Here is an 11937-nt window from a genome sequence, read left to right as displayed (position 1 = left end):
CCAGCGATCCATTTATGGACTGGTGCAAGCATCTCGGAGTTGGAATAAACGTTTTGATAGTGTGATCAAAGCATATGGTTTTATACAGACTTTTGGAGAAGCGTGTATTTACAAGAAAGTGAGTGGGAGCTCTGTAGCATTTCTAATATTATATGTGGATGACATATTGTTGATTGGATTGATATAGAATTTCTGGATAGCATAAAAGGATACTTGAATAAATGTTTTTCAATGAAAGACCTCGGTGAAGCTGCTTATATATTGGGCATCAAGATCTATAGAGATAGATCAAGACGCTTAATTGGACTTTCACAAAGCACATACCTTGATAAAGTTTTGAAGAAGTTCAAAATGGATCAAGCAAAGAAAGGGTTCTTGCCTGTGCTACAAGGTGTGAAGTTGAGTAAGACTCAATGCCCGACCACTGCAGAAGATAGGGAGAAAATGAAAAGTGTTCCCTATGCTTCAGCCATAGGCTCTATCATGTATGCAATGCTGTGTACCAAACCTGATGTGTGCCTTGCTATTAGTTTAGCAGGGAGGTACCAAAGTAATCCAGGAGTGGATCACTGGACAGCGGTCAAGAACATCCTGAAATACCTGAAAAGGACTAAGGATATGTTTCTTGTTTATGGAGGTGACAAAGAGCTCATCGTAAATGGTTATGTCGATGCAAGCTTTGACACTGATCCGGATGACTCTAAGTCACAAACCGGATATGTATTTATATTGAACAGTGGAGCTGTCAGTTGGAGCAGTTCTAAGCAAAGCGTCGTGGCGGGATCTACGTGTGAAGCGGAGTACATAGCTGCTTCGGAAGCAGCAAATGAAGGAGTCTGGATGAAGGAGTTCATATCCGATCTAGGTGTTATACCTAGTGCATCGGGTCCAATGAAAATCTTTTGTGACAATACTGGTGCAATTGCCTTGGCAAAGGAATCCAGATTTCACACGAGAACCAAGCACATCGATAGACGCTTCAATTCCATCCGCGATCAAGTCAAGGAGGGAGACATAGAGATTTGCAAGATACATACGGATCTGAATGTTGCAGACCTATAGGCTAAGCCTCTCTCACGAGCAAAACATGATCAGCACCAAGACTCCATGGGTGTTAGAATCATTACTGTGTAATCTAGATTATTGACTCTAGTGCAAGTGGGAGACTAAAGGAAATATGCCCTAGAGGCAATAATAAAGTTGTTATTTATACTTATATCATGATAAATGTTTATTATTCATGCTAGAATTGTATTAACCGGAAACTTAGTATATCTGAATACATATCAAACAGAGTGTCACTAGTATGCCTCTACTTGACTAGCTCGCTAAATCAAAGATGGTTATGTTTCCTGACCATAGACACGAGTTGTCATTTGATTAACGGGATCACATCATTAGAGAATGATGTGATTGACTTAACCCATTCCGTTAGCTTAGCACTTGATCGTTTAGTATGTTGCTATTGCTTTCTTCATGACTTATACATGTTCCTATGACTATGAGATTATGCAACTCCCGAATACCGGAAGAACACTTTGTGTGCTACCAAACGTCACAACGTAACTGGGTGATTATAAAGGTGCTCTACAGGTGTCTCCAATGGTACTTGTTGAGTTAGCATAGATCGAGATTAGGATTTGTCACTCCGATTGTCGGAGAGGTATCTCTAGGCCCTCTCGGTAATGCACATCACTGTAAGCCTTGCAAGAAATGTGACTAATGAGTTAGTTGCGGGATGATGCATTATGGAACGAGTAAAGATACTTGCCGGTAACGAGATTGAACTAGGTATTGAGATACCGACGATCGAATCTCGGGCAAGTAACATACCGATGACAAAGGGAACAACGTATGTTGTTATGCGGTTTGACCGATAAAGATCTTCATAGAATATGTAGGAACCTATATGAGCATCCAGGTTCCGCTATTGATTATTGACCAGAGACGTGTCTCGGTCATGTCTACATAGTTCTCGAACCCGTAGGGTCCGCACGCTTAACGTTCGGTGATGATCAGTATTATGAGTTTATGTGTTTTGATGTACCGAAGGTAGTTCAGAGTCCCGGATGTGTTCACGGACATGACGAGGAGTCTCGAAATGGTCGAGACGTAAAGATTGATATATTGGACGACTATATTCGGACACTGGATGAGTTCCGGGGATCACCGGATAATTACCGGAGTACCGTGGGGTTGCCGGAACCTCCCGGGGAGTCAATGGACCTTAATGGGCCATAGTGGAAAGGAGGAGGAGGAGTCCAAGGTGGGGGCGCCCCCCCCCCCCCAAGCCCAATCCGATTTGGGAGGGGGGCCGGCCCCCCTTTCGTTCTCTCCTTCTCCCCCTTCCTTCCCTCTCCTACTCCAACTTGGGAAGGGGGAATCCTACTCCCACCGGGAGTAGGACTCCCCCCTTGGGCACGCCTAGGAGGCCGGCCCTCTCCCCTCCTCCACTCCTTTATATACGGGGGAGGGGGCACCCCATAGACACACAAGTTGATCATTGATCTCTTAGCCATGTGCGGTGCCCCCTCCACCATAATCCACCTCGGTCATATCGTCGTAGTGCTTAGGCGAACCCCTGCGCCGGTAGCTTCATCATCACCGTCATCACGCCATCGTGCTGACGAAGCTCTCCCTCGACACTCTACTGGATCGTGAGTTCGTAGGACGTCACCGAGCTGAATGTGTGCAGATTGCGGAGGTGCCGTACTTTCGTTACTAGGATTGGTCGATCGTGAAGACGTACGACTACATCAACCGCGTTTTCATAACGCTTCCGCTTACAGTCTACGAGGGTACATAGACAACACTCTCCTCTCTCGTTGCTATGCGTCACCATGATCTTGCGTGTGCGTAGGAAATTTTTTGAAATTACTACGTTACCCAACAGCCTCCCCGCACCAATCCGCTCGTGCCACCTAGCGCCCTGCTGAGGAGTCGGCCACCACCGCACGCCCCGCCAGACCAACACGGGGGACCCGCCTGCCGCGCACTTCGCGCCTGTCCCCTGCGTCTACACGAGGCAGGTCCCGTGCCTCACCGAGCCCGAGCCAGCTAGGTCTAGCGCGTCCATCGAGCCGGCTGTGCTGGGCTCCTCTGGATCTTCTGCGTCGGCCTCCCCTTCGTCCGTTGTGTCTCTCGTCACAGAAGATCCCCCTGCTATCGGTGCTGCCTCCCCCTCGGGATCGATGGGATCTGCTGCTCGGACAGAGACCGCACCCACTCCTCCTCGTACACGTCTTAAAAGCGGTACCCTTCAACCCATCAATTACAAAACTAAATACGGATTAGTTGTTGCTGTCCCTCCAGGAGAACCCCGCACTATTCATGAGGCTCTTGCTGATCCCAAGTGGAAACAAGCCATGGATGATGAATTCTTTGCTCTTCAGAAAAACCATACATGGCACCTTGTTCCTTCTCGTCTAGGTGTAAATGTGATTGACTGTAAGTGGGTGTTTCGCATCAAGAAAAAGTCAGATGGCACCATCGATCGCTATAAAGCACGCTTGGTTGCCAAAGGGTTCAAGCAGAGGTATGGGCTTGATTATGAGGACACTTTTATTCCCGTTGTTAAAGCTGCAACTATCCGTCTTGTCCTCTCCGTTGCTGTATCCAGAGGATGGAGTCTTTGTCAGCTAGACGTGCATAATGCGTTTCTTCATGGTGTTCTGGAAGAGGAAGTCTATACGAAACAACCTCCTAGGTTTGTTGATCAACACCAACCATCTCATATCTGCCGGCTGGACAAATCTCTCTATGGACTCAAATAGGCTCCACAGGCATGGTACTCCCGCTTGAGTCTCAAATTGCAAAATCTTGGTTTTATTCCCTCCACATCTGACACTTCCTTGTTCATTTACAATCAGCAGTCCATAGTTATAGTTGTCCTTGTTTATGTTGTTGACATCATTGTTACAAGTTCCTCTAATGATGCAATCGTAGCTCTCTTGAAAGATTTGAATTCCCAATTTGCTCTCAAAGATCTTGGTGATTTGCATTATTTCCTTGGCATTGAGGTTATGAAAAACAGAGAGGGTGGCCTACATCTATCTCAGGAAAAATATGCTACTGATCTTTTGAGCAAGGCAGGGATGCATAGTTGTAAGCCCTCATTGACACCACTATCCAGTTCGGAAAAACTATCTCTTGCAGAAGGTGTGCTCTTGAGTTAAGAGGATGGTACTAAGTATAGGAGTTTGGTCGGTGCACTTCAGTACTTGACACTCACCAGGCCTGATATTTCCTTTGCAGTAAATAAAGTGTGTCAATTTCTTCATGCACCTACCTCAGCTCATTGGACTGCCGCCAAACGCATACTGAGATATGTGAAGCATACTTTGAATGTTGGACTAACATTCACTAAGTCATCCTCTACTCTTGTCAGTGCTTTCTCTAACTCTGACTGGGCGGGTTGCTTGGATGACAGGAGGTCCACAGGAGGCTTTGCTATTTTCTTTGGACCTAACTTGATTTCTTGGTGTGCCAAGAAGCAGGCAACTGTGCCACGCTCAAGTACTGAGCCAGAATACAAGGCATTAGAAAATGCCACAGTAGAGATTATATGGGTTAAGTCTATGCTCAAAGAGCATTCGATAGGTCATACACAAACTCCATGTCTTTGGTGTGATAACATTGGTGCAACATATCTTTCTGCTAATCCTGTCTTTCATGCAAGAACCAAGCACTTTGAAATTGATTATCATTTTGTCAGAGAAAGGGTTGCTAGTAAGGAGCTGGAGATCCGGTTTGTTCCTTCTAGAGATCAAATTGCAGATGGTTTTACAAAAGCCTTGGCTACAAAACAGTTTGAGGGATTCAACCGTAATCTAAACTTGAGGAGTTCAGATTAAGGGAGGGTGTTAACCAACCATCATACCGGCGCATATAGCAATATACATGAAGTTGTTAGGAGATAGTTAGTAGTTTTTCTTTGTATCTATCTCTATCTCCTCCTCATTGTATATCTCTTACGTTGGCTCTATTGTAACCAACTCAAACTCTTGTACCACAAGTCATATCAATATATATACATGCGGGTCACCATGTTACGGTGATTGAGATGCTTAAACCATTATTCAACACACCCTAGCTGCAGTGGTTGGCGTTGCGATGGGGTCCCATGACACAAGGTGCGTGGGTTTCCCCACTCGTGCTTGATTGCTAGGAGGGTGGCTTGGTCGCCGGAGGCGGGCTAGGAGCTCGATGTGCCGGCTCCGGTGGGCTAGGAGCTCGATGTGCCGGCCAGCAGGAGGAGTAGGCCCAGGAGCACAAGGTGAGTGCTCGACATTTGTGTGTATGTGTGTGTGTGTGTGTGTGTGTGGGAAGTTTCGTGAGCGATGTCAACGAAGATCCGTCTAAATTTCTTGGGAGTGATCGGGCAGGGCTGGGCTCATAAATATACGCCCGAGGAGCGGAACTGGGCTCATATACACCGAGTGTTGGCGCCGCCTCCCGCAGCGCCGCTTCTTCTTCTTCCTCGAGCTGCCTCGCACAACTCTCTCTTTCTCTCTCTTTCTTTGTCTCTCAACACAACACACACGCAGACATCAAGGAAGAAATCCAACCGGCTTTGCCAAGAGGCCTTTCTCCTTGGTCACACGAGGGGCTACATCTATTCTCTAGCCCTCAGGGCCCATCTTCCATTACTCTGTTGAAACATATATATATACAAGGACCCAACACCTCAGCATGGACGTGACGAGCGGGCTTTCGGCCCGGCTCACGGCCCGTTATGGACCAGACCGTATGGTCCTGGCCGCAAAATAACATGGCCGGTCCGGTCCGTGAAAAGGAGACAGAAACTCGGTCGGTCCGGTCCGACAAAAGCTCGGTCCGGCTCGGAGGACCGAAGGCCCAGCCCAATTAGATCTAATCAGGATACACCGTGCGTGCATGACCTAGCCGCCATCCTCGTCCATCCCAGTCCACCCCCATGACGCCGCACGGGATGCTTCCTCTCTCCCCTGCGCTGCCTCACTTTCCCCGCCGCCGCACCCTCGCGCGGCTGCTCGCCCTCTCCCCCGCTTCCCCGCGCGGTTGCTCGCCCTCTCCCCCGTGCGGCCGTTCCACTCCCTCTCTCCCCCGTGCGGCCGTTCCACTCCCTCTCTCCCCCGTGCCTCTCCCACGCGCCGCCGCGCCTCATCTGTGTCTTCTCCGGCTCCGGCCACCGTGTTGCTGCTCCGACGACCTCTCCGACATCCTGGACCTACATGCCAGTGATTGGACGTCGCCGGGACCATGAGGACCGCCGGTCCGCACCGAGCTTCACATCTGCCGGTCCAGTCCCTGGAATCAGGACCGCTGCACTGCTCGGTCTAGTCCGGACCGGACCGCCGGCGGCCGGTCCAAACGATGGCTCGGGCCGGTACCGGACCGGCCCGGACCGTGTCCACCCTGACCAACACCCATGCCATCTAAACTCACGCCACTACAAACCACCACACCCGGCCACTTCCACACGTAGGTACACATGACCCGGCTACCACGGCTGGGCACAACTCACGCATTGCACTATCTCTCCTAAAATCTCTCCAGGAGTGCAGCACTCGCTAACAACTTATGCATGCATGCAAACTGATTAACTACTAACTACATGCGGCCACTCCTTCACCCACGAAGCTAGCTGGCTGCAACTAACAACGACTAGACCAAATCACTCGGCCACACTTGTTGCAGGTCAGCCTCCACCGGTCTCAAGTACCACGCCGCTTCACACGGCATCGCTGCATCGCACAGCTCCATGGCATCTCACCTTTCACACCGGCCGCGTCGCATGGCCAGCTCGGCATCTCACCTTCTTCGTGCGCCTCTGCTGAAGCTTCACCGGACTAGCTACTTTCTAACCTATCCTACATGCATGACAAAAGCAAACTAAATATGCAGATACATACATCGAGATTAAAGCTAACACCGAGGAGTGCATGCATGGTGGGTGCTCCACATTCTTTTCGTGGGAAGTTCCTTGGGCGCTATCATATCATCTCGGGCCAAGATTTTCCGGAATCAAACTCAGGATCTCCGTGTCATCACCCGGGCTGCTGCTGACGACCTGACCCTATGGTTGAACAGATGCAAGAATGCTCAGAAACAGGCTCTGCACCGCGACTGGGGCTCCATGTTGTCACACTTAGCTGCGAGAATGTAACTTTCAGTTGTTTTCTTTGTCTCTTCTTCCTCCTAAAATCCCCTGTATATTTATTCTCTGTCTTGTAATGGTTACTTTCATTCGTAATATATGGTTCAGGCCTTAGCCGCCGCTGACTGGTCAAAAATATATTTGTGGAGCTTGCCTATGTTAGAGTATATCTCCGTGTATCGCTTATGTATAGGAATATCCCAACCTACCTGATTTTGTATGATATAGTTGTGATCTCCCTTGGCCTCCAAGGCATGTAACTCTCATGTACTCCTATATATATGTAACCCGAGGGCCGCCCCATGTGTGGCGTATTGCCTAAACCTTCTCGTTTACTTAGTATCAGATAGATCGATCCTCTCCACCTAAACCCTACCACGCCGCCGCCAGCCCCCTCCCGATCGCCGTCCCCTCGCCATGTCTGGCACCGGCGCTTCCACCACCTCCTCCCTACCCGCCTCCCACTCCACCACCGCCGGCGCCCTCATGAACTCCACCATGCCCGCCTCCGCCTCGCCGGCTGTGCAAGTCGCCAGTGTGCGCACCCACGTGCCCGTCACGTTGGATCTCCACACCTCCAATTTCGCCAAGTGGCGGATGCTGATCCGCGTCCTCCTCGGCAAGTACGACTTGCTCTCCCACATCACCACCGTCATGCCCGCGACGGACCGCACGCTGGACTGGACCCGCGTGGACTACGTCGTCCGGTCCTGGCTGTACGGCTCTATCTCCGACGAGATTCTCGATCTGATCATGGCGGAAGATCAGACGGCGCATGAGGCTTGGACTCTCATCTCCAACCTCTTTCTGGACAACCGGATGACTCGCGCAGTCTACCTCGAGGCCGAGTTCCGCGGCCTCGTCCAAAGCGACCTCTCGGTCACCGCGTACTGCCACCGCTTGAAGGCCCTCTCCGACGCCCTCGCCGACGTCGGCACTCCGGTCACGGACCAAACCCTCGTCCTCAACTGCTTTCGCGGGCTCAACCCGCGGTTCGCCGACATCACAACGATCGTGACCATGCAGAACCCGCTTCCGACGTTCGGGTAGACGCGCTCTCTGCTTGTTCTCCGCGAGACTCAGCTCGCCAACACCTCCGCCGTGGCCAACCAGACCGCCCTGTACGGCGGCCACTCTTCCCAGGGCTCCGGCCTTGGCACCGCCAACTCCAACCGCGGCGACGGCAACCGTGGCGGCGGCAACTCCAGTGGTGGCGACAACTCCAGTGGTGGCGGCAACCACAACGGCGGGAACTGGCGCAAGAAGCGGCAAGGCGGCGGGTTCGGCGGTAGCAACTCCGGCGGCTCCCGCGTCGGTGGAGGCAGCCAGCCCGCGGTCGGCCCGTGGATCTGCTTCAACCCATACACGGGCCAGCCGCTGCAGCCCCAGGGCGCTCCCACGCCACGACCGACCAGTGGCACCAGCCTGCTGGGCCTGCGTCCCCCGGTGCTGCCACCCGCCCAGGCGTTCACCTCCCTGGCTCCTCTTCACGGCCAGGCCTTCGCCACCAACGCCCCCCGGTCCCTGGCTACAACCCGGCTCCTCAGTGGGACTGCGCCGCGCTGATGGCCGCCTTGAACAACACTGCATCGGCCTCCAACGTCGGTGAGTGGGTCATGGACTCCGGAGCCACCTCCCACATGGCCTCCGACCCCGGTATGCTTCGCCACCTCCTTCCTGCCTCTTCCTCCTCCACTGTCACCTTGGCAATGGCTCCGTCTTACCCGTGTCTCACACCGGTGACGCTTCTGTTCCTACTTCCGCTCACACACTTCTTCTTCACAATGTTCTACTCGTACCTCATATTGTCAAAAATTTACTTTCTGTTCGTCGTTTCACTATAGATAACTTATGTTCCATCGAGTTTGACCCCTTCGGCTTCTCTGTGAAGGATCTTCGCACCAAGGACGTGATTCTTCGCTGCAATAGCCATGGAGATCTCTACGTGTTTCCCTCCTCGGTCATCAACCATCACGCCCATGGACTCATCGCCACCACCTCCACCGAGCTTTGGCATCGTCGTCTAGGACATCCAGGTCGCGACGCTATGTCGCATCTTCATAAGCAGTCGTCTATTCCTTGTAATAAACCGGCATCACACGTTTGTCATGCTTGCCAACTTGGCAAACATGTGCGCTTGCCGTTCGCTAGGTCTACCTCGCATTTTGTTGAACCGTTTCAGTTAGTGCATTGTGATCTTTGGACATCTCCTGTTTTGAGCAACTCTGGTTTTAAGTACTATCTTGTTATTGTGGACGACTTCTCGCACTATATATGGACGTTTCCTCTTCGCAACAAATCCGACACCGCCGCCACACTTATTAATTTTGTCGCCTACGCCCGCACACAATTCTCCTGTCCACTAGTAGCAATGCAGTCCGATAACGGCACCGAGTTTCTCAACTCCACGGTCACCACCTTCTTTGCCTGTCACGGCATTCATCTTCGACTTTCATGCCCTTACACCTCCCCCCAAAACGGCAAGGCCGAACGTGCCATCCGCACCCTCAACGATGTTACACGCACACTCCTCTTTCAGTCTTCGATGCCACCGTCCTATTGGGCGGAAGCTCTGGCCACCGCCACCCATCTCATTAACATACGCCCCTCTCAGTCCATCGAATTCGCTATCCCGTACATCCGTCTCCACAATACACTTCCAGACTATAGCATGCTCCGTGTCTTTGGATGTCTATGCTACCCTAACCAATCCTCCGTCGCCAAGCATAAGCTAGCGCCCCGTTCCGTCGCGTGCATATTCCTAGGTTATCCCTCTAACCATAAAGGGTATCGGTGTCTAGATCCTCAAACACGTCGCGTCATCATATCTCGCCATGTCGTCTTCGACGAGACGATCTTTCCTTTCTCCTCCTCTCCGGATTGCCCGTCTAACCCCCTTGCGTCGTTGGATTTTCTCCTCCACCTCGCAGCCACCGACACCGCACCCGCCCCATCTCCCGCGGTCCAACCCGCTATGCATGCACCCGTTATGCATGCTAACCCTCCGCCTTCCCCTTACCCTTCTGCCCGCTCGCCCGCCCGCGCACCTAGCCCCGCTGGGCCACCGAGCCCGCCGCCTAGCCCCGCTGGGCCGCCGAGCCCTCCTCCTAGCTCTCCCGCTCTAGCTGACCCGCCGAGCGCACCCGTCTCCCCTGGGTCTAGTTCGAGCACACCCTCCCCTCCTGTCGTCGTACACCGGCCACCCTCCCCGAGCAACACCCACACGATGCTGACTCACGCCAAGCGCGGTCTCTTCCAGCCAGTCTATCGCATGAACCTTATGGCTTCCGACTCCTCCGTCTCTCCCCTTCCCAAAACATACTGGGGTGCTCTCAATGACCCACACTGGCGTCGTGCCATGCATGATGAGTTCGAGGCGCTTGTCACTAACCGGACGTGGTCACTTGTTCCAGGCCCACCTCGTGCTCATGTTGTTTCAGGGAAGTGGATCTTCAAGCATAAATTCCATTCGGATGGACGGCTCGCTTGGTATAAGGCTCGGTGGGTGGTTCGCGGCTACTCTCAACAGCCGGGCATCGACTTCGACGAGACATTCAGCCCGGTTGTCAAACCGGCCACCATCCGCATCGTCCTCACCATTGCGGTCTCCCGTGCCTGGCCGATCCACCAGCTTGATGTCAAGAATGCCTTCCTCAACGGCAATCTTGACGAGGAGGTTTATTGCCAGCAGCCGCCTGGTTTTGTTGATGCCCGTTGCCCCGACTATGTGTGCCGCCTTCACAAGTCGCTCTATGGGCTCAAACAGGCGCCCCGTGCATGGTACCAGCGGTTCGCTCTCTACGCTCATCGCCTCGGCATTGTTGCGTCGAAATCGGACGTCTCTTTGTTCATCTACCACCACGGACACCAGCTCGCGTACATCCTCCTGTACGTTGATGATATTGTGATCACCGCTTCTACATCCGCGCTCCTTCAGCACTTGACGCAGCAGCTACACTCGGAGTTTGCCATGACAGATCTTGGAGACCTCTCATTTTTCCTCGGCATCTCGGTTACTCGGGACGCTAATGGACTGGTTCTCTCTCAGTGACAGTACGCCTTGGATCTTCTTCAGCGTGCGGGCAAGGCCGACTGTCATCCATCGCCTACTCCAGTTGATGTCAAGGTCAAACTCTCAGCCACTGTTGGTGCTCTGCTTGATGATGCTACTACCTATCGGAGTTATGCTGGTGCATTACAGTATCTCACCCTCACCCGTCCGAACATCACCTATGCTGTGCAGCAGGCCTGCCTTTACATGCATGCTCCCCGCGAGCCACATCTACACTTGGTCAAGCGTATTCTTCGCTACATCAAGGGTACACTGGATCTCCGCTTGCACATTCCTCAGACGTCGACCTTGTCTCTCACGGCCTACTCCGATGCTGACTGGGCTGGTTGCCCTGATACTCGGCGGTCTACCTCAGGTTACTGTGTCTATCTCGGTGACACCTTGGTCTCTTGGTCCTCCAAGCGCCAGACCACGGTTTCCCGATCGAGTGCTGAGGCGGAGTATCGTGCTGTCGCTCATGTTGTTGCCGAGTGCTGCTGGATTCGTCAGCTTCTCACAGAGCTCCATCATCCCTTGACTACTGCCACAGTCGTTTTTTGTGATAATGTCAGCACGGTGTACATGGCCTCCAACCCGGTGCAACACCGCCGTACCAAACACATCGAGATCGACATTCACTTTGTTCGCGAGAAGGTGTCCCTTGGTCAGGTTCGTGTGCTTCATGTGCCATCATCTCGACAGTATGCTGACATTACGACGAAAGGCTTACCCTCGCAGCTCTTCTCGG

General features: G+C 52.5%; 1 pseudogene; it reads left to right on the top strand.

The window, feature by feature from the left end:
* Positions 1 to 7555: 7555 nt before the first annotated feature.
* Positions 7556 to 9067, top strand: LOC141028341 (uncharacterized; annotated as a pseudogene).
* The last annotated feature ends 2870 nt before the right edge of the window (positions 9068 to 11937 follow it).

The sequence above is a fragment of the Aegilops tauschii genome, unplaced genomic scaffold, assembly GCF_002575655.3.
Source record: "Aegilops tauschii subsp. strangulata cultivar AL8/78 unplaced genomic scaffold, Aet v6.0 ptg000076l_subseq_5457420:6198992_obj, whole genome shotgun sequence".
In the NCBI taxonomy this organism is placed as follows: domain Eukaryota; kingdom Viridiplantae; phylum Streptophyta; class Magnoliopsida; order Poales; family Poaceae; genus Aegilops; species Aegilops tauschii.
The sequence above is the reverse complement of the archived record's forward strand: the minus strand, read 5'-3'. Positions and strand labels throughout refer to the sequence as shown.